The sequence below is a fragment of the Gorilla gorilla genome, chromosome 7 (assembly GCF_029281585.2).
Source record: "Gorilla gorilla gorilla isolate KB3781 chromosome 7, NHGRI_mGorGor1-v2.1_pri, whole genome shotgun sequence".
In the NCBI taxonomy this organism is placed as follows: Eukaryota; Metazoa; Chordata; class Mammalia; order Primates; family Hominidae; genus Gorilla; species Gorilla gorilla.
The window spans coordinates 151230876-151255113 of NC_073231.2; the positions used below are offsets into that span (position 1 = coordinate 151230876).

The 24238-nt window shown below is 40.1% G+C and overlaps 1 pseudogene; it reads left to right on the forward strand.

Annotated features, from left to right (window-relative positions):
- Positions 1 to 10089: 10089 nt before the first annotated feature.
- Positions 10090 to 24238, forward strand: part of LOC129524106 (phosphoglucomutase-like protein 5) — a 35842-nt pseudogene continuing 21693 nt past the window's right edge.

Here is a 24238-nt window from a genome sequence, read left to right on the forward strand (position 1 = left end):
AATCACTTGGACATGAAGGCATCTGCTTCTTCTATGCCTAAAATATTCCTTCAGTTTAGTAGTTTAATTCCTCTTCCTCTTTTTCAAATTTCAAGACAATACATGTAGTGACTGAACAATTTGGATCCAAGTTTCACTATTTAACTGCCAGTGTGACCTTGGGCGAGTCACTTAATCTTTTCAAGGCTCAATTTCATCGTGTAAAGTGGAAGTACAAACAATCCCTGACTTACATTATTTTGACTTATGATTTTTCAACTTTAAGATAGTTTGAAAGCAATACACATTCAGCAGAAGCTGTACTTTGAGTACCCATACAACCATTCTGTTTTCCACTTTCAGTACAGTATTCATTATATTACATGAGATATTCAAAGCCCACTTTATTATAAAATGGGCTTTCTGTTAGATGATGTTGCCTAACTGTAGGTTAATGTGAGTGTTTAAGGTAGGCCGAGCTAAGCTATGATGTTTAGTAGGTTAAGTGTATTAAATGCATTTTCAGCTTACAATATTTTCATAAGTTTATTGGAATATAACCCCATTGTAAATTGAGGGGTATTTGTAATAATGATATCTCTTCAAGGAGACTTTGTGAGCCTCTCATAGGAAAATGCATACACAGATGCATATAAATATATAATCTTTCTTTTCCATACATATGATATTCTTTAAGGATATTCAAAAATCTGGAAACAGTTGCCTCCACGGAGATAAATGGTAGTGGGTTGGGAAACTTTTAACTGTATACGCTTTTGTACCTTTTGCATTTTGAATCAGATGAATGTATAATCTACATAAAATATTAAGATTAAAACATCACCGAATAACTTATCAGGAGTTTGGTGAACATAAGGGAAGGCCGCCTATGGTGGCTGTATTTTATTCAGTGTTGGTCACTGTTGGACACTTTATAGAGCTTATTTCATTTCATCCTCACAAGCGCCGTAGGAGGAAGGGGCCCCAGAGGGATTCATGGTTAGAATAGCAGAGTAGGAGCATTTGGCAGCTATATTCTGTGTAGGTGATAACTTTAAAGATATTTTTGTTATAAAATGTTTCAAACATACAAAAAATATAGAGAAGCAGTTTTCTATAGTTATTAAATATTCTTAATGGGTAGTCATAGAAATTATCATCCAAAGTGGGATATTCTTGAGAGAAAAAGGAGGTTCTATTTATAATTATGGTGGGATAACAAACTTAAGATGAACAGCTCTGGACAAATTGGGTTGTATGGTCCCTGGAAAACAAGGATTACTGTAAATGTGAGTCCTGCCTTGTGCTTCTCTCTGTCCCACCAAGAAAATATGATCTTGATACAGATGTTCATTGTGTCAAGGCAACCATGGCAACCATGATCTAGATACACTGTTCAAGTTTTATGCTGATCCTACCTATATATGTCTCAGGAGCTTTCCAGAGTTTCCTTTGAGTGCTTCTAAATTTTGCATAAATGGTATGTTGTCCCTTGTCTCTTTTTAAAACCAGTAAGCCATTTTCCCTTCTTTTCCTGGAAAATTAAAGGAACAAGGACCAGGAAATAACAATGTATTAGCTAAGGTTCTGTTGATTGAAAGCAACAGAACCTAATTCTGGCTAGCTTAAACCATGCTAGGATTTAATGAAGAATACTGCAGAATCTTAGATATCTTATGACTGGGAAAGAGGAGGTTCAGGCAGTTCCTGGGATGTCAGCAACAGGTAGCTGTCAATTAACTGCCCCCACACCACCCACTGCTGCCGTCATCAATATAGCACACCACAATGGCTCCCAGCCTCTGTACGTCTGGGTTCCGGTGTTCAAATTCTAGAGACAGCAAGAGAAATCCCATTGAGTCAGGGATCCTTCCCTGGGTCACCCTCCCTGCCTACGGTCAGAAATGCAGGATTATGTACTAAAGACACAGCTAAAGAGGACCCACTTCGCTGTTTTGGGACCATTTGCAGGGGAGGCAAAATTGTGAGCTACGCACTTAAAGAGGTGATAACCATAAGTTTGCAGGAAAAAAAAATTGGAGAAGAGAAGGATAACACTATCCTACAGTTTCTTCTGAAAATGGACGAAGGGAACAGCATTTCCATTTGGAAATTCTCTCCTGGCATTTCAATATTTATGGATTCTGAATTCTGAGAAAAATCAGTTGAGAAATTAGGAAAATGGGAAGGAACATTCTAATTTTCCTGTGAGAATTACAGCTTCATAGTCAGTATAGAGAACTTACTGGCTTGAAGAAATGCACTGACTTAAAGTCAAGCAAGATGAGGAAGCGCTGACATGTGGAGATGAAAGTTAAGGTGAACAGGACAGGAGCAGTAAAGGAGCCTCAGTCAGACTTTCTTGTATCTGTTGCTGTGTTACAAGTGTGTGTTCATGGCCTTGTCCACTGCTAAGAGTGAATCATTTCTGCAAATTAATATTAATGTGTTCATAGGCATAGTATATGTTTTACAAATCCTATGAGAGGTTTTCTAAGAAATGCCAAGTTTTAGAAACAAAATATGCCCTTAAATCGGCAATTTTGACAGTTGCTTCTTTCTAGTGCTGTTCATCTTGCCAGGAGATCAGAATGTTATGTTATTTAAATGGTATTGGAGGGGATGATTGATGCCTTGTTTAACAATGTCATGTAAACAATGATTAAAGCATTAAGTATTTGTGGTGTTACCTTTCAATCTTTAAAGGACTTTTCTTTAGCATTTATTTTGTGATAATATTCATTTCTTTTTAATGTTTTCTCTATTAATGCTATTGGATTTTATAATCTTGTTACAATATGTTGGCTCATAATAATAATAAATCATCATTTGTTATCATATCTTTTTAAAACAGAAGACTACTAAAACTTTTCATGTAATCCTGTTACAGAAAAAAACGACTATTTGCTTGTTATTATAGTCATTTATTATTTTTCAAACACTTGTAAGTGAAGTGTTATGAAAATCATATGAATTTGGGAATTCCCAAGCATTCTCAGAAATTCTATTTCCTTGTTCCCAAATCCCAATGATTAATATCTGCCAGGAGTCGGAAAACAGTGAAAGGAAGTAACATCCTATGTTGGATACCTGGTAGGGTTAGTGAAGAAACGTTATTGCTGAGCTCTGTGTTATGCTCACGAATGATGCCATTGAGGAAGTCACACTTGTTGAAAGGAACGCAGATACACAAAGAGTTTTGCTGCTGTCTGTTGGATAAGAACCCCCTGGTTGATTTCAGCTCCTACTGCAAGTTAGAAAAATCAATCCAATGATAAATGAAAAGTGACCAGTGTGCTGGGAAATAACTTATTTTTTGGCTTCAGAGGAAATTTTCGAAACAGTGCCAAGTGAAACGTAAAAACAAACTACGAAGACGTTCATGAATTTCCCTCTGAAGCTGACAGCCGTATTTTAGCAGATGGAACTCCTACTATTAGCCCAACTCTTGGGTTGAAACAGTGTGTCCAGGAAACCCTATGTTAAAATGCAATGTGTTGGGGATATTGTTCCTCTATTTGCTTGAGTTAATTTTCAAATTAGTGTACTCTTGCTTAGCTGTGCTCTGAGGGAATGAACAAAAGATTGGTAAACTCTGATGGAGAACACTGGTCAGGCAGGGCACATAGAATCCCTGGGGATGGTGGTTTCTGACAAATGGGGGAGGAGGACCTGAGCCAGGCTTGGGCTGGGCTGGAGGAACATGAAGATGGGATCTACTCACAATCCCCAAAACTGAGGGGTCCTGATAACAGATTATTTCACCCTCAGCCATGCAAATTCATTATTTTTATGGGTAAAATAGCTTTAAAAAACTAATTTACATTGAAATGTTAAAATATTTATATAGAGATTATTGGGAATCCCCTCCTAAAGCCCAAACATAAAAACTACCAAAAAAAAAAAAAAAATTCCGTGTAGGCTAAGATTGCAAATGACTGATGGAATGTAATTTAAATTAAACAAGGAAAATATATTTCCTCTTTAATAAAGATCTAAATTCTATTCTTTTTAGGAGCCTTCAGAAATGAAATTCAACTATTAAAAAAAGTATAGAGAAGCCTTTAGAAAAGAAACTTTTCTTTTGCTGTATTATATAATAAAGAACTTTGATGAGAATAGTTCTAAAGTGTTTAGTAATCGATTACACTGATGTTTCTAGGTATTGTGGGGAACACCTAGAAATTAAATCTTCATCTTTGGCAGATCAGAGGCCTATTATTTTTAGGTAAAACAATTAAAATCTTCTTTTAATAAATTACAAATTTTGCAAGTTAGCCATTAATAGTAAGTGCTTTTCAAAGTTGGGCCCAATACATGAAAAAGCCAGAAAAACATACCTGCATTAGTTTCGCCCATCACCTTCTTATGCTGGCCTCAGGAGATTTATTAACAGCATTCAATATTTTAGGTAGGCTGGATGTGGTGGCTCATACATGTAATCCCAGCACTTTGGGAGGCTGAGGTGGGAGGATGGCTTGAGGCCAGGAGCTCAAGACCAGCCTGGTCAACCTAGTGAGCCCGTCGGTCTCTCTGAAAAGAAAAAAAAATTTAGGTATCCTGTGGCTACCTCCAAAAAGAAACTCCAGAGGAACTGAATTTTTTTTTTATTTCATGTGTTGGGTTAATGGCTTCTTTTGCAGTTACTTACGAAGAATTTAAGGGTTAGTAAAAATATTTTTTCATCCTTAATAACATGAATTCTCTAATTTGTATGTGATATAATGCCAGATATTGTGCCAAAACGGTTACATAGACTTAATCCATGCCCATTTTCAAAGATAATACTAATATAGAGAATAAGAATCATTATTATTGTAGTAATTATTATTTTAGTAATAGTAGTAATAATCAAAACAACTACATCAAACACTTATTAAACCCTTATTATGTGACAGGTACTGTGTAAGCAATTTCCACATATTAACTCCTTAAATGCGATCACTAACCCCATGAGGTAGGTAGCATTATGTCCACTTTATAGATGCAGAAACTGAGCTTTGAAGAGGGAAAGCAACTTGCCCAAGGCCGTGCAGGCAGTCATTGATAAGGGTGGGAAGCGAGAAGTTGAAGTCTGAGATGTAAGTTCACAGACACGAGTACGCAAACATGTACAAGATACTCGTATGACATGTGGGGTTGCTTGAAATATGTAATTGACTTTCCCCAGCACAAGAAAGTGTTTGGACAGATTTCAAAGGGATCTAACACTTCCCTAGAGGACTGCCCTACGACATTTTTCCGTGTGCTTTTCTGCCTCTTGTCCTATACTTTTGGCATTTCTTCTGCTCTTAGAGGCAATGAGTCAACAGCATATTTTTAGCACCTCCTTTGTGCATAGAAGTGGCCCCTGACTCAATGGGAGTGTATAACTACCATGGGCCAAATCAGTGTGCTTTCCTGTCAGCCAGGGGATTATAGAAGAACACGCTCCCCTGATTCCAACAGAACTTGCTGCCACTCTGATGTCTTCATTGTAAGGCCTCTAAATGAATGTTCAAGAAATTCATGTTAAAGGCACGCGTCATATGTGTAACTTGTAAACATTTGTGTACTTGTCTCTGTGTCCTTACACCTCAGGCTTCAACTCTTGTTTTTACCTTTATCAATGACTACCTGTGTGCTGTGTGGCTTTGGACCAATTGCTCACCCCCTCTAAAGCTCAGTTTCTGCATCTGTAAAATGGATATAATGCCATATATACATAGATATAGATAGACATACACAAATATATATACACACATATATATGTGTGTATATACATATATATAATATACAAACTGAAATATATAGTTATATAAATATTTCAGTTTAAGTTTCAAAAATCACTGGAGGGTATTTTTATAATACCCTTTGGCAATTTTACCTGCTGCCTTTGCACATTCTGGTGAATTTCTAAATGGAAGTCTGATAGAGATTAATCTTTTAATGCATCATAAATAAAAAAGAAAATCACAGAATGATGTAGCTGGAGAGGACCCTGGGGATCTAAAGTGTTTCATGAAAGATTAATGTCCTTGATCTGTTTGTAAGTGTTTTGGAAAAATCTTCCATGGTCAAATAAAACTTGGCAATGTTGGATTAAAGTTAAATAGGTTTTTTTTCCTGCAGAACTTCATAGTCTTTAATATGCTAATGTGTTTTGTGAATCTACAAGGAATGAAGTGTTTCAATACTTATTTTACCCAGATTCTCATTTTGGGACAGGCTGGTCAAGCTGAGTCAGCTAGTATATTCTCTAGATGGAGATGATGGCTGATGCCTTTTTGAGAGCAAGAGAGTCCCCAGGGGAAGCAAGGGTATATCAGTTGCTCCTATTTCATGCCAAGGATCCTCAGTCTTTAGAGGCTCAGAGAAGGCTGAAAGGCTACTCTAGGCTATCAGGGCTACCATTCATTGTGACACATGCTACAGAGAAGCTTTGAGCTCAGTGCAAAGGAGTGACCAGCCCTTGAGAATCAGGAAAATTTATTTATTCCTGACCTAGTCCACTGAGGACATACAAGGAATGGGGCAGGGGAGTGTCACCAGCTATGGTTACAAGCTAGTCTGATTCTCTTTCATTAAGAAAACTGGTCCCTGTGAGTTTAGATTGGGAAGCACCAGGTTGAAAACCTTTTAGGCCAGGAGTGGTGGCCACTGTACTCCAGCCTGGGTGACAGAGTGAGAATCTGTCTTAAAAAAAAAAAAGTTAAGTGATGTCTTCTGTTGAGGACCTCTCAGAACTTTTAATATGAAAGTGTGCATTGTGAAGAATGGGAGTAGAGTGTACAGGAGTTTTAAAAGCTGCTTGGTCATGAAACTCTTGCTTTGTGCAGGATTCAAGGGGCACTAACATTCTGAGGAAAATATTTTGGGAAACATTGATCTAATCCAAACTTCTCATTTTACCAGCAAACAACTGTGGAGCCCTCTAAGTTTCCTTTCTCCATCATTGTGACAAATTCATTGGAATTAATTCAATTAAACCTGGGGTCAGCTTTGAAGAGATTTATTTAGCAGGTAAATCTGTTTTGTACATTTTGAGGGAGTTCTGAGTTTCCATAGTCAAAAACCACAGATCAATTTAACCAACCTTTATGGAATATCACCTATGGCCCAAAGACCCTTTAGCTACAGTGATGGTCTACAAAAATATAAACTGTAATTCTTGCAATACAGGAGATTAGTAATAATGGTAAATATAATGATGATGACACCATGAATAGCTAACATTTATTTAATGCCTTTCTATTAGGCACTTTACTAAGTATTTTAATCCTCCCAACAATTTATGAGGTAGGGATTATAATAATTCCCATCTTATAGTGAGGACACTGAGGTTAGGAAATTATCCTAGCCTAAATGTTAAGTATAAGCATGAATAGAAAGGTGTTATCAGCCTATAAGACATTCCTTTATGAGTGATACAAAGTCCTATATAAATTCAGAGAAAAGAAAAGTGGTTTTAGAAATCCTTGATCAGTGAGTGTGAAGCACGTGGTGGCCCGGTTACTGTTTGGTTGCCCATCTGTCCTCCCTCTGGGGATCAGCACACCCTTACTTTGGAAGAATTGTTTTCCTTTTCACTGTAAGGTTCTTTCTGGCTATGCGGTGGGGCACATTGCCTCAAACTAGCCCTGTTCCAGTCTTTGAGAACCTTGAAATTGGAACCAAGGGAAGAGGATTGCCTCTTGAATGGTAATTCTCTAAAATCTAGTCTGAGGTGCTGGTGCCTAATCCCTGGGTCTGTGGAAGGAGCTGGGCTGTGAGAGGGGACAATGATGTTGATGTCAAGAGAGAGGCAGGTGCTAGGAGCAGAGAGATGGAGGCCTGGAGGGTTTCTGGGCTTCTCTGAGGCTTAGGGTTTGGATCATTGTCTTCGTTACTGGAACAAAGGATTTACCATACCTGCTCTTCTGGGAATGAAACCGTCCTGCTTTGCAACATAAAGTGTCATTAGAAAGAGATCTTAAAAACCCCACACCATAGACAGGTGCACAGATCCCTAGAAGTGTTAAAGTTCTGTCTGTTGGATGCTAAGCCAAGACTCTTAAGTATGTTCTAAAGAGAAACTGGTGTGTGTAGGCTGTGCACTCCCAGGGAGATAAAAAGTTAGGAACTTTATGGGTTGGGCTTGGTGGCTCCCACCTGTAATCCCAGCACTGTGGGAGGCTAAAGTGGGCAGATTGATTGAGCTGAGGAGTTCGAGACCAGCCTAGGCAACATGGTGAAACCCCATGTCTACAAAAACTACAAAAATTAGCTGGGCGTGGTGGCATGTACCTGTAGGCGGGAGGATTGCTTGAGCCCAAGAGGGAGAGGGTGCAGTGAGCCATGATTGTGCCACTGCACTCTACCTGGGTGACAGGAACTTTATGGGGAATGGGATCTTGGAGACTGAGTAGAGACTAGAGGAAAAAAAAACTACCTCCCTGACTGGCCACACTATTCTTTTAAAAAAATGTTAATTGACAAATTAAAATTGTATGTATTTACGGAGGTATAATGTGATGTTATGATATATGTATACATAGTGGAATAATTAAATCCAGAGAATTAATAGATTCATCACCTCAAAACCTATCTTTTTTGTGGTGAGAACATTTGAAATTTATTGTCTTAGCAATTTTGAAATACACAATACTTCATTGTTAACTACAGTCACCATGCTGTGCTGTAGATCTCAACAAAATATATTCTTCCTGTCTCAACTAAAACATTGCACTCTTTGACAACATTTCCCCATTCCTCTCACCCCCTCCAAAAACACCCATTCTTTATGTTGAAGAGAATGGCTGAAAAGTCCCAGCAGGTTTCAACTGGCGGCTTCAGTGGTTTTGCCATCACACCTCAACGTTATTAATAAAAAGGGGAGGGGCAATACATAATTCGGACAGGCTGAAAGTACCATTGTAACCACTTTCTCGACTTCACAGGAAAAGTCCTCTTGTTTTCATCTGTAAAATGGGAACTGCGTGAATACCATTCTTCTTTTCTTCAGCCTCCAAAGAAAAAACAGATGCAAAGCCTTTTAACAATTGCAAAACAGTATACAATGTGTGTTATTACTCACAGTTGTCTTACTGTGACCAAACACTTTATAAGCCTGCAGCAAGTCAGCCTTACTCTCAGGAAGTGGACAATATTTGGGGAAGGAGAAGCAGCAGGATATTTCAGGACAGTAGCCTTGGTGGGTCCAAAAATTCCTTGAGAGAAATGGGAGACAGAACTTTCTTCCTGCTTTGGGGTTTATCCTGCTAGTCTTTTCTCTCTTCACTCCTATTTTCTATGGAGAATTTCCTGGTTTTGGAGTTTGGGTGCGTTTTATGGAGAGGAGGCAGAACATCTTTAGCTCCAGCAGAATGAAAGGATACATGCAAAGGAACCTAGCACAGTATCTGGTACCCAGTTCTCCTTTCACTTGGCTTTATTCATTCACTCCTGGTAGGGCATTAATAAGGGATTTAGCCCCCTCCTATTGAAAACGATTAATTCAGGGAAGAGTTCAGACAGTGTGGACAGATACAGTGTAGGACAAGCCTGTTTCTAAGGCAGGAGCTGGGTAGGGAGGGTGAGAAGGGCGAGAAGAATAGGGAAATATGTGTCGTCTGTGTCGCTGCTGTTGCAACCACCACAACAAACAAACAAGTGAAAAAAAAAAAAAAAGAATTGTCCATACCGGAAAGTGTGCTGTTTTGGAGGAGGCTGGGGAAAGTGTGGATGGCTCGAGTGGGTCCTGTTGGATTGAAGTCTGACAGTGGTGATTCCCTTCAACAAATGGTCGGGGTGGGAGGCTACACACACACACACACACCCCACACGCAGCGCCCAGCCTCCGATTTCAGCGCTGGCAGGAGATAACCATTCTTAGCTCTCCTTTCCAGGGTTGTTTTTGGCTGAGGCTGTTGGCTGATGGCAAAAGGTTTCAGCCCCCTCCCAAATCCCTCCCCGTCCTTGTTCTAAAGAGAAACTTGTGCGTGTAGGCTGCGCACTCCCAGGGAGACAGGGAGACGGGCCGGGCGCCGGAGAGGAACCCGGACTCTGCCCAAAGTCTCGCCGCCCGCCGGCTGTTTTCTGGCGGAGGGTGAGCCCCGGAGGGCGGCGATCGTGGGTGAAGGCTGGGGCCAGGCGCGGGTGGAGGCGTCACCGGGGTCGGGCTAGCAGGCCCTGGAATCAGGCTTTTGGGACACCCCGAAAGTGAGTCCAACTTGGGGAGAAACTGAGGGCACCTCGGGCGGTCTGGCCGCGGAGAAGGTGGGCGGGAGAAAACTTTACAGGAAGGCAGGAGCAATCTCTGCCGAGGGAGTCAGCGAGCGGCTGCGCGGAGAGGAGGGGCGGGCGGTCCCCAGGCGGGCGGGCGCAGGGCGCAGGGCGCCGACCTGCCGGAGAGGGGGCCCGGGCGCGAGGCTGAGTCCCGGCGCGCAGCCAGGCTGGTGGAGGCCCCCGGCAGGCTGCAGATTCCCTCCGGCCCCGGGAGCCGCAGCAGGACCGGCCAGGAGGCGCCATGGAGGGGAGCCCCATCCCGGTGCTGACAGTGCCCACCGCGCCCTACGAGGACCAGCGGCCGGCCGGCGGCGGGGGTCTGCGGCGACCCACCGGCCTCTTCGAGGGCCAGCGCAGCTACCTGCCCGACTTTATCCAGAGCGTGCTGTCGTCCATCGACCTGCGCGACCGTCGGGGCTGCACCATGGTGGTGGGCAGCGACGGCAGGTGCTTTAGCAGGACGGCCATCGAGATCGTGGTGCAGATGGCCGCGGCCAACGGGGTGAGTGTCCGGATGCCCCTCGCTTCCCGCCGCGCCGCCGCCATGCCCTCTCCTAGCCCTTGTCCCCCTGCTGCCTCCGGGCCCAGCTGGGAGGCCCCTGCCCAGCACCGGCTTTGCTACCTCGCTCCCGCTTCCTCACCCTCCAGCGCCCCACTCCCGCCGCGCTCGCAGCCTCCCCGGCGCACCCCGGACACTGGGTTCTATTAGTACCCACCGCCCCCAAAAGCCTTGAGGGGTTTCCGTCGTTCCTGGAGCCACTCCGGGCGCCCCGGACTCTTCTCCGACTCTGCGCACATCCCGCACCTGCTCATTTTTCTTTCGGACATTCTCTTACCCGGCCCTGTGGATTCCAAGGCAGCTCCCAGTTTTCCATATTGTTCCCAACGCGTTCACTGCCCACAGTCCCCACACAAACTTCTTTCGCAGGCTCACAACATAGTCCCTCTGCCCCGTGCCCTTTTTGCAATAATCTGCCAGTCCCCTAAGTCTTAGCTCTGCCTATTTAACAGTAGTGGTGTCTCAGAACACACACACACACACACACACACACACACACACACACACACACACACACACACGATCCCTGACATATTTGGCAAGAGTAGGCCCTGAAGGTTTTTAATATTTTGGTTCTTTAACCCAGTGGAATTACTGAATGATTTATTTAATTAGGGTAGGGATGGAGTGGATCCATTTGCTTGATGCTAAACAGCCTGAGCTCGCAGTTCCCAGGGGGCATATCTCTAAATGGTCTGAAATGAGATTTGCAGTGGTTTTCTTAATGCAATTCCCAACTTCTCTCCAAATGCCTTTTGACATTTGACAACATTTCATGCCTCTTCCCCTTTCGGTTTTCATCCTTGTTTTCTCTCCCTTCTCCCACGACCTCGGTAGTCTTCTGCAATCCAGATTCTCAGACTTCGGGTTTTTCTCCCTCTGCCCCTTTCCTCTCTGTCCTATAACTAGAAGCACCTTTGGGCATAGACCCATATCCCAGTTTCCTCTTTCCCAGGTCCAGCAGCATCTCAAGGACATCTACAAGAGGGATACCTAATTTCAGGGGTCTCCGAATTATATGTGGGAAACATCGTCTAAAAAAGTAATTTTATCCTTATTCATGCAACCAGACCCACACTCATAGAACTTTTCTTTAAGGGGAGTGTCTTGCAGATGTATAAATGAGTGTTAACATCTTTAAAAGCGAAACTGAACAATTCCCTGGCATTTGAATTCCCTCCTTCCTTCCCAACCCTCTCCTTTTCATTTTCTCATTTATTATTAAAAACATTTTTAAAGGATCTCCGTGCTTCATATTTATCTACTATAATTCCTCCTTCTCGGTGTTGCAGGGATGGGGAAAGAGGATTTTTTAAAAAACACAATCAAAAGCAATTGGGAGAAACAGGGCCAGTGGTGTTGGGGTGGGTAGTGGAGTTGTGATTTTTGACTCCAGTAGACAATGATGCTGGATATATGGGGTTTGGTTTCTCTCTGGCTCCTCACTTGGGATTGATGAAGTTTGGCTAGAATCAGGGAGTTGAAGAGAGGTTGACAAATGGTCTTTCACTCTTCTCTGACAGGCTGTTCCTGTGGAGTGATGGAGAATAATGAGCCTTGGGAGAGCTATGGGAGCTCTCATACTCCTTCCCGAGCCAATTTTTTAGGGAGTGAGAGAAACATGGCCTGTCCAATACTTGTTGTGGGTCAGGATATTTTTGAAGCTACGGTTGTTGATTTGCATGGGAAAATTATTATGTCTTATTATTTCTTGTCCCACTTTACCATAAGGGCTCCTCAGCTTCTTACTTCAATGGGTCTTCCATGACAAACACACTTTATTAACTCTAAGAGTGGAATTTATTTTAACAGATAATTAGCATAGGTCAATATATGCTTAAAATAGAGTCAAATTAAACCTACTAGCTGTTATAAAGGACAGATGACAAAATCCACATAGAAGCATCGACTCTTAAATAATCTGAAAGTACTACTTCTAAGAGGGGTGGGCATGGGTGAGGGGAATGGTGGACATGTTTCAGAATTTCAAACAGCCAACTTTAACCAATCTTTTCCTCATTTTGTTCACCTTCTTGGGGGCTTGTGCTAAAGTGAAGTGAACAGCCATAAGGCTGGCTTCAGGAGAAAGACGGTCTAAAAGAACTGGATAATTATAAGCAAAATTGGTCTTGAATGATTGAAAATTGATGAGAATGTGCTTGTCTCCTGATTTGGCATCCTGAGTTAGACTCAGGAATACTGAACTTGGATCCCAAAGGCTTTGGTCTTTTTTGATATCCTATTGGATAATCATAAGCAGGCTAGAAAAATAGGAAACTAGAATTTATTCTCTTTGAACTGACAAATCTGACCAGTGGGCTGCATTCTCTATATCTGAAAAATCTTGGTTTTGATGGAAAAAGTTAATTTTACAAAGCAATTTTCTTTTTTTAAATTAAATTTCATTTTTTTTTTTGAGACGGGGTCTCACTTTGTTGCCCAGGCTGGAGTGCAATGGCACAGTCTTGGCTCACTGTAGCCTTGACCTCCCCAGATTCAGGTGATCTTCCCACCTCAGCCTCCTGAGTAGCTGGGGCTATAGGTACACGCCACTACGCACAGCTGATTTTTGTGTTTTTACTACTCATAGGGTTTCTCTGTGTTGCCCAGTCTAGTCTCAAACTCCTGATCTCAAGAGATCTGCCTGCCTTGGCCTCCTAAAGTGTCATGAACCACCATGCCCAGCCTACAAAGCAATGTTCTAGGAAAAACTACAGTTACTCTTTGATTATGTAATTGCTGGAGAAGAAAAGCATGGCATTTCTAAAATGATGAACTATATTACTTATATTTTAATATCTCATAAAGTTTGAAATAGACATTTCAAACATAAACATGTATAAAAATTTTTATAAATTAAAAATATAAAATCAAAAACATAAAATTATTTTATTATAAAATTAGTATAGAATGAAAAACATTATAAATTTAAACAACTTTTTTAAAAATTTATTTTGGGATTTCCCATGGAGTGATGGAGAATAATGAGCCTTGGGAGAGCTATGGCAGCTCTCATACTCCTTCCTGGGCCAACTTTTTTAGGAAATGGGAGAAATATACCCTGTTCAATGTTTATTGTGGGTCAGGATATTTTTGAAGCTATAGTTGTTGATTTGCTTCAAACTTTAAAAAATTTATTATAAAATTATGGGATGTAAAAAAATTTATTATAAAACTTTGAAATTTTCAAACTTTCAGAAAAGCAGAGAGATGAGATTAATGGCACTCATAGGCAAACATAGAATATAGATTGTAAACATTTTGCTATATTTGTGTCATGATTATTTTTTGCTTGTGTTTGAAAGTATATTAAAGAAAATGATATTTTACCCCTAAATTCTTTAGTGCAGATTTCTAAAAAATAAGAACATTTTCCTGTATAGTTACAAAATCATCTTTTCAAACAAAATAAAAAATAGTTTTTTTATATCTTTTATTACCCAGTCCACATTCAGATTTCCTCAATTATTATGAAATGTCCTTTTATTTTTTGAGACAAAGTCTTGCTCTTTCACACAGCCTGAAGTGCAGTGAAACAATCATAGCTCATTGCAGCCTCAAACTCCTGGGCTCAAGTGATCTTCCTGCCTCAGCTTCCTGAGTAGCTAGGACTATAGGTGCACACCACCATGCCCAGCTAATTTATTGTTTTTGTAGAGATGGAGGTCTTACTACGTTGCCCAGGCTGGTCTCAAACTCCTGGCCTCAAGTGATCCTTCCAGCTTGGTCTCCCTGAAATATCTTTTGTGGCTGGTTTGTTCAAATTAGTTTCTTCTAATCAAGGGACACACATTGCATTTGATTATTTAGCTCAAGACTTTTTTAACCTGGAAAATACCCTCACTCTTTGTTTATGTATTTATTTAATGAAATTGGCTTGTTGAAAAACTAGTCAGTGGTCCTGTAGAATATTTCCCCTTCTGGAATTTTCTGGTTGCTTTTTATGGTGTCATTTAACTTTTCACTCTGTTTTTTCCTGGTTAGCTGGAAGTTAGTTCTAAAGGCTTTTAGGCCTGGTATAACAAAATACCAAAAACTGGATGACTTATAAAGAACAGAAATTTATTTCTCACAGTTCTAGAGACTAGCAAGTTTAAGATCAAGGAGCATGCGGTTTTGATATCTGGTTAGGACCAACTTTCTGGTTCATAGATTGGCCTTCTTGCTGGGCCCTCACATAGTGGGAGAGACTAGCTAGCTCTCTGGGGCCTCTTTTATAAGGGCACTAATTCCAATCGTGAGGGCTCTGTCCTTATGATCTAATGACCCCTAAAGGCCCCACCTTTTGATACCAGCACCTTTGGGGTTAGGATGTCAACATATTAATTTTGGGAAGACATACACGTTCAGCCCATTGCAAGGTTTAGTTAGATTCAGGTTCAACTTCTTTTTTTAAAGACTATTTCATAGGCAATAATGTGTATTCACATCCCATCATTAGTGATGGTGAGATGATCGGAAGGTTAGGGCGATCACTGCCTATCTCCTCTGCTATATTCCCCCTTGGGTCAAGCCAAGTGGGGATGTGAACTTTGTACCATGTGTATATTCAGTTATATTCTGTATCAATATTTACTTGATTGTTTTAGCATTTATTAATGATCCTTGCTTGAGTTGATTATTTCATTAGGGGTTTCAAAATGGTGAATTTCTAATTCTCTAATTCTATCAACATGTTTTAGCTGGCATTTTTCTATAAGCAGACCATTTTCTTCACAACTGGGTTATTTGGCTACCCTGAAACATAGTTCCTTCCGGGAAGGCAGAACATATGTTTATTTCTGTCTTTTAAAAATTACTGGTGTTTGGAGTGAAGATTAGGCGAGTTAACTACCTCCACAGGTGACAAATGAATTTTGTTTTGTCTCACTTTTGCTTTTTTGAATATCACTGTGGCTGCTTGGATTTTTATATTTAATTTGAATGGATTAGGGAATAAATGAGAAGATAGGTTTTATCTGTTTCTGTAGTTTTTATGTGGCTATGTGAACTTACATTTAAAAATTCCCAGAAATATTTTAATTCCCCTTTAAAGATATAAACTATGTCATACTATAAAGCAAAAGAAAAACCAATCATGTAAAGAGTAAATAGTATCGTTTAAATGAATTGTGGTTAAGCTTAGTTTGTAACTAATTAGTTTTTTATTTTCTTTCTACTTTTATCTGCTTCAGAGCCTCTTCAGTGGTTTAGATCTTCTATGTGTCAAATTATTCTAATCTCTTAAAAAGTTTAAGAGCTAAAATACAACACAATGACTACAAGAATGCCTTTGTCCTTTTCTGGGTGGGTACACCTAAGGCAACTTCTTTTTCTCTTCTTTGTTCTTTTCTTCTTTCTTATTCTTAAATCATCTTCAATATTGGACAGATGACAGCACTATGCCTGCCTCAAGATGTTTCTGACTTTTTCTTTCTCTTTTTTTTTTTTTTTTGAGATGGAGTCTTGCTCTGTCACCCAGGCTAGAGTGCAGTGGCACAATCTTGGCTCACTACAACTTCTGCCTCCTGGGTTCCAGTGATTCTCCCAACTCAGCCTCCTGAGTAGCTGGGGTTACAGGCATGCACCACCACGCCTAGCTAATTTTTTGTATTTTTACTAGAGACGGGGTTTCACCATGTCGGCCAGGCTGGTCTTGAACTCCTGACCTCAAGGGATCTGCCTGCCTTGGCCTCCCAAAGTGCTGGGATTACACATGTGAGCCACTGCGCCCGGCCGTTTCTGACTTTTTCTAAAGTCTTCTTTCTCTGGAGATGACATTATGTAATAGCACTGTTCAATAGAAGTTTCTTTGATGATGGAGCTGTTCTATAATCTGCATTGTCCCAGCCACTAGCCATATGTGACTACTGTAACACTTGAAATGTGGCTAGAGCAACTGAAGAACTGAATTTTGCATTTTACTTAATTTTAATTAATTAAAATAGAAATGCAAATAACCATAAGTGGTTAGTAGCTACCATACTGGACAGCAAAGATCTATAATTCAGCATTTAAAATCGATTTTGTTTTGTTTTCAAAAATGGAGTCAGACTGTTACAACCCAAAAGAACTGTAGGTTAAATTAAGGTAAATCACCAAATACTACATACACATTTGGGAAATCCAAATCAGATTTTTTCATGTGATAACCACACCCTCTTTTGACTTTAGCCTTGGAGGTAATGGAGTATGGCAGAAAAAATCCTGTATCAGCAGCTGGAAGACTCACCTTCTTTTCCTAGCTCTGCCATATGTTGACCAAAAGAGTCAAAGTCCATTCAGATGGTTGAGGGGCCTTGGAATTTTGTTTTTGGTTTTCACATACAAGTTGGAGGGCAGATGCGTTAGCCTCTTGAAACACCCAGAAACCACTTGTTTCCTCATCTAAAAATCAGGTATGACAGGATCATTTAATTATCCTGGAAATCAGATGAAGCACTGCATATGAAAGCACTTTGTAACATCGATAGCACTGGGAAATGTAAAGACCTTTTACTGAAATATAAAGGTGTATGGTCAACTGAATATATCTCAGATAATTATGATTTGACTGTATGTATTGAATATAACCTGTAGTGGGCCCCTTGGTAAACAGCTTACAGTTTTGTTGCAAGTTTTAGCCAAGAGAAAATTTATTTGTTGACTAGTCATGCCCTTTATTGGCCACATGATGAGCAGCAATGATATTAACACACAGTGCACCTTGCAGAATTCAAGAATGTCTCAGTGTCTTGTGAACTAGGAAGCTGAAATGCAGTGGTATGCAGAAGGCTGGCTCAGTAGGAGCCTTGGGAGTGTCCTCCAGATAGATGTTTGTACAGGTTGTATTTGATTCCAGTTGGCCATGAAAAGCTGGTTGCTCTAAAGAATGAGAATATACTTGGTTTTGCATTTTCTAGAACTATCTGGGGAACAAATCTTGGGGTGGAAGAAAGAAGGGAGGGAGGGAAAGCTGTGCTTCAATACCTAGGGCTTCTTTCCTGGAATGGATCTGAGAATCTGGGATTGGGTGGCTAATATCTCATCTCTAGAAGGGAGAAAGAACTGGGTGGTGATGGCTTTGTATTTTCTACTGGAGTTCACTACAGAATAGGTGAATGGAATGGGCTGCTATGATCCAGACATTAGGGAGGACAGGTTTGTGATACATTAGAAAACTTGAATGAGCCCTTCTATGATTCTCTCTTCCCTCTTTCTGCTTCCCTTTCTGAATCACCATCCCCAGGTTGTGGAATTAGCAAATCTATTATGTGAGCAATAGCAAACTTACAGGAGCCCTTGGCTCCATCTATCTCCCTGTTTGTGTCAGTTCATTCTGGATGCTTTTAGTCTGTGGTCTTCATTCACTCTTTTTATGGGGAAGTAAAAGGAGTGGGACAGATTATGAGAACAGCTGGGTCCTCCCAGTTGCTGGGGTGGTTATTTTAAGCTTTGTTTAATGTGTCCAGAGACCCAGATGGCATTTTTAACTAAGCTGCTTTATTAAATCTTGTGATAAAGCATAGTGATGTTTATTGAAAAGGCAGACACACGTCAGCAACATTATGCGTGAAACTTGCTCTAAGAATTTTCTATAAAACATCTGTTCTCTTTGAGCCTTTTGTGAACTCTGGAAGTTTGCTAGTTTCTGTACAGACTTGAGGACAAGAAGTTGGAACCCACTTTTGGAGATGTCCAAGCATAGGTATTGGAATCATTAATCCTAACCCTCTCAGTTTTAAGGCCCCGGATACCCTTCTGTTAGACAACAGTAACAAGAGCAAGCACTGTAATAACATTTAAACAAGATTATTTGGAAATAATGGACAAGAAAAATTAGTATAAATTGTTTGGGGATTTTAAAATTAAAGATAGAAAGCTAGGGCTTCAGTGACCTGTGCCAGCCTATAGCCTTAAGAGTCAATTTGCAAACACTCAAGATTTGGCCAATATGCCTCTACTACTTCTACTTAACACAGTCAAAGGGAAATTTTTAGATTCTTTCATCTGATTTGACTCTCTTAGTTACAAATAAGAGGATATCTAGAATATATATGTGACTTGTTAAAATGAAAATCCAACTTCTCTGAGTCTTCAAATATCTTTCATATCTTACATTTTTAGTAACATCAACTTTTGAAGTCATGTCCGTAGTTGTATGAAAAGAAAAATTTCAGGAACATTCAACCTCAAAAGTTCTTTTTCTTAGTCTGAAGTCGTAGAAGCATTTGACTTTTACTTTCTCTTTTTAAGTTTGTACTAGTAGGTATTTTGTATAAATATAATATTTAATTATTGCCTTTGTATTCTTTTTCTCTAGTAAACATCCTGGTTTTTAGCTATCAATATGTGGTTTTACATTTAGGGATTTCTAATGGAAAGAGAAAGGAATCTGAAATCAGAGGACAAGAGTTTATTCTACTTGACCAAACACATACAAAATACTGGAAGGAGAGTTTTACAACAAATATTTAATGTCTATGACTTGTAAAAAGGTTTTCCAAATCAAGAAAATTCAAACAATTCAATACAAATATCATCAATAATAACACATGAACAGGTGGCCAACCTTATTAATAACCAGAGAAATACAAATTAAAACAATCCATCAACTTGTAAAAAAGATGAAATTACCCAGAGTTGGTGTAGGTGATGGAAAATTGTCATGTTTGTATACTGTTCTTAGAAGTTAAATTGACATAACTTTTTGGTCAGGCAATTTGGAAGTATATATCTAAATTAATAGAGTAGTTTTCTAGTAACCTGGGAATCTCTTAATCTAAGAATCTTTACTGTAGATTTTTCTAGAACAAATGTACAAACATCTATGTACAAGGGTACTCACTGCAGCATTTTGCTAAGGAAAAACTCAGAAAAAATCTATATGTTCAACAGAGAACAGGTACATAATTTATGACACAACTGCACAATATACACCACTAAAATAAAGGATTTAAATTTATATATAGTATGAAAAAGATGTGAATGATAGCTTGTTGGTGAAAAACAGCAATGACTGGAATATTGTGTGTAACGTAATCCTGCTTTTCTGTATATAATGTAGGCATAGAAAATAGGATTGAAAGGACATACTCTAGTCAACAGTGGATATAGCTTGGGTGGAGGGGCTGTATAATGGGGAAGGAGAGTCCCTTTTCCTATCTATTCCATATACATCTCTGGATTTAAAAGATCATACATGCATATGCATTACCTTCAAAATTAAAATGATAAAGACAAAAGGAGAAGCTTTGGATTTGAATCATGATACTACTGTTTGCAACTTCTATGACCGTGGGGAAGTCGCCTAGCCTCCTGGGGTTTATTTCCTCATTTATAAAAATAGGGAAAGTAATAATACTTGTCTACATATCTTCTAGGGTTGTTGGGAAGATTGAATGTGATCATGGGTTACAGCATTATGAATTATTTATTCATGTAACACAATTATTATAAAAATATTTTGCTCTGATTAAAATAAAAGAAGGATGAGATAGTGTGTTTTTTTGTCCCAGTAGCTTTACTAACCAGAAAGCGCCTGCTGATGTGGTGATCACAGTTGCTTTGGTGCAGCTTCCTCTTGACTTTTGGCATTTCTCCATGCTGCTAGCTAAGGCTGAGGTGGCGACTGTTGAAGGTGTGAGCTCCTCCCCCTCCCAGCACACATTTGTGTGCGTACTCACACTCATGCACACACAAACACACACATGCACACTCTATCACAGTACATGAGGTGGCAGCAGCTGCTCCAGCATGGACTTTCACACAACATAAAGGGCTTTTTTGGTGTGGTCTGTGCATTATTTCCTGTTAAGCATGAGCTGAGTCAGTGCCATGCTTTTCCATATGAAACCTTTCTGAGGCTCAGGCTGTGTTAAGAGCAAACCCTCTCCCCTCCATGCCCACCCCATGGCCCTCTACTGAAGCCAGATCTTAATCTGCTCATTTCATGAGGATTTTCAAACCGAATGGACTGGGCCATGTGAGAGATTACTGAAAGGAACAGACCAAGCAGAGGCTAAAAGACTCCACGCTAATCTGCTGAGTCATCTGAAAATGCACAGCTGTGGGAGCTCACGGTGCTTTAAAGTACTTTGGCAGGATGTTTGTTCAGGGGGCCTGTTCCTGCAGCCCTGCTGAATGTTTGGTTAGGAGGCATAATCTTTTTTTGGACAGGATCTCCCAAATGTAAAGTGATAGATGCTAATGTGGAATATAATACAGAAGATCCAGCTTGGATGTCATAAATAACAATAAATTGTTTAATCTTGCTGAGCTGTAAATCTATGATTGCCAGAGGTCTTTAGTTCACTGGAACATAGTATGGGGGCAGGGGCACTTAGCAAATAGGCAGTTATTATTTTCCAACCAGACAGAAACTGGTCTGATGGAATTTATCTAAAAAGGCATACACATGTATTTTAATTAATTGTGACAATTACTCAGAGAAAACACATGGCCCTAAAGAGGCTGAGGGGTTTTTTTGTTCTACCTATAAATGTATATGTATATTCACCTATATTCTACCTATGTATAAGTAAGAGAATGAGTTTTTGTTTTGGGGATATATATTTATACGTATCTATACAGATAGATATACACATACTTAATTTCTGTCTACCTATTAAGGTGCGGTGCCAGATGGAAAGTATTTTTAAGCATTTAGATAGTTTATTCTATAGCATATGTGTGCATATAGCACCCCTATAAAGCTTTATCTCTTTTCTGGATATATTTAACAAGAGGCTAGAACAGAGTCCAAAATGTCAGAAATGTTTGAACATTCCATAGAAATGAAGGAGGTGTTTCCAAATGACCTATGTTTCTATGGCAATAAATAGAACTTGTGCTGCGTTGGATGGGTCAGGAGTAAGGAATATAAACAGTGTAAGTATGACTATTCCAGGCAGAAATCTACCTTGTAAGAACAGCTTTGTGCAGTGAGCTCAACAACATTGATCAGTTAGCAGTCCGGTTCAGTACAACATTGATCAGGTAGCAAGCCGGTTCGGCAGTGCCAGTCGGAGACACAGATGGGGACAATCAAAGAAGATGCAGGTCAGGACAAGGATGCAGACATGTACCTGTCACTACCATGGACTTCAGCAGCTTCTTAGTGAGCAGGTTTATGATTAAAGAAGAAAGACATCATTGATATGTAAGCATGTTACAATTAATTTGCTGTTTAGTTATTAGCAAACTACATCCAGTTTTTAGTTTTTAGGTTTTTTTTTCCTTTTTTCTTTTTTGAGACATGTTCTTATTCTGTCATCCAGGCTGGAGTGCAGTCGTTATCCAAGCTCACTGCAGCCTTAAACTCCTGGGCTCAGTGGATCCTCCCACCTCAGCTTCCCAAGAAGCTGGGACTACAGGCGCACACCACCATGGCCAGCTAATTTTTCTTATTTTTTTGTAGAGATGAGGTCTTGCTGTGTTGCCCAGGCTGCTCTTGAGCTCCTGGCTTCAAGCCATCCTCCTGTCTTGGTTTCCCAAAGTGCTGGAACTACAGGTGTGACTCACCATGCCTGGCCTACATCCAGTTTAATTTATACTACAGTGTGGGTTTAGTCCTCAAACATGTTTTTGTTTTACATATAAAAATTTGAGGTAAAAGAACATTTTTACATTGGTCAATAATGGTACATTTAAACAATGGATGACTATATCCATTAAAATCGTGTTGTGGAAGAATATTCAGTGACATGGAAAGATTGACTCAAGGGCAAGTGAAACGTGTCAAGAGTCTGTTAGGTACTAGACACTGTAAACTGGGTCTTGGCTGTGTTACTTGCTTACATCCTCCATCATGTGATCTTTTAGATAACAAAATCGAGATACACAGGGATTTGGGATCTTGCGCAAAGTCACCCAGGCAGTAGGTGGCAAAGTCAATTCTTACATTCTTTCCTATTGAACACCAAAATCTCAGCTTACCTCAGGGCACTTAACTCTGCTTTCTTGACCCACACCCAGGTAGACCCAATGGACACTTGTAGCTCTTATCCAGCTGGGGTGGTCACCTCATAAAATGGCAACAAGTGGGGCCCTTTCTTGTTCTAGTGAGTCAGACTGTATACCTTAAAGATTTCAGAGCACTTCCTATGTACTGAAATTGCCTCATTACCAGGAAGGACATACTTCCAATTTTCACCACCTCCATTTTGCATCCAAGGAAGATTAGATTTCTTGATCTTCTCAATGAAATCTTGAGAAATGGGTGGGCCGATTGAAGAACAGGACTTGGGCCACACTTCTAGATGCCTGTGACTTTTCTGCACTTATTCAGATATTAGGAATTGATTATGAAATCCATGGTGGTTTGATGCTAATGAACTCTCATCTATCTCTCCAGCATGTGTGTAAAGACTTCCAGAGGTACAGGAAGTTGAGGATGAGCTCTCTTACTTCCATCTGGTCTCCATGTAACAAATCGTATAACTGCACAATTATCCAAATGCAAATGAAGGAGTCCCTTGATGTTTGGATAACCACATTCATGCCTCGAGTTTGTTATTTCTTGAAATTGCCCTTATCCGTCACCTGTTTACCCATGGACAACACTACTTAAGGGCTGGCAATCTGCAACCCATGGCAGCTTGGCTTTGGGGTTCCTTCCAGTGTTTTGTTTTTGTTTTTAACTGAGAAGACAGGAAACAGGCATCTTTGTGTATATGGCTTGCCACAGCCCTTCGTAGATGGACATGGTGGAGGCTGTGTGGTCCCGGAGAACACCTCCTCTGTGAAGCATCAGGGAAGTTTCTGTTCATTGTGTCTTCACTCTCTCCAATTCACTTGGGGAGTGATAGGGATTATAACACAGTGAGCAGAGGATATTGGGGAATGTCATGCTTAATTTTCTTTTCTTTTTTTTTCTTAAATGACATTTAAAGCTAAAAGAGAATCACAAAGGGTAAGTCTGATTTAAGACATTTCACACATGAAAGAAATCCTGCTTTCATGCGTGTTATGTCACAGGAAAAACTCATTTAGAGTCAACATTCTGCACCTACTCCGAAATTTTAGCCTGAGGGTTTAAATATTACCTCGCTGCTCTCTAGGACTTTAATTTGAGCTAATTAGAAATGGAACTCATACTAAAACTAATTTAGGAAAGAAGCTGTTGATGTTCTGAAGAAAAACAGCTGTCAGAAATAAGATCATTAAAAAACCATAGTTGTATATGGCACAAAATGTAAAGGAATAGAAATGCTGGGAGAAAGCTTTTATAGAATAACATTTTATCTTTCTTTGGACACTGGTCTAAGGCATGTGAAAGGGCATATTGATTCCCTTGGCACCTGGTATGCTCATTTATGGATGAAAAAGCCCAATGACATAATTTAGGTGAGGTTTAAGGCTTGATGGGAGGCATTGGTGCCATTAGAAGGACGGACACAAAGAGTTCTTAAGTAACGGCATCATGGGAAATGATAATTGCACACTCCTTTCTACTATGTCTTGGTTTCTCCAAGCATTTAGAAGTCACGGCTGGGT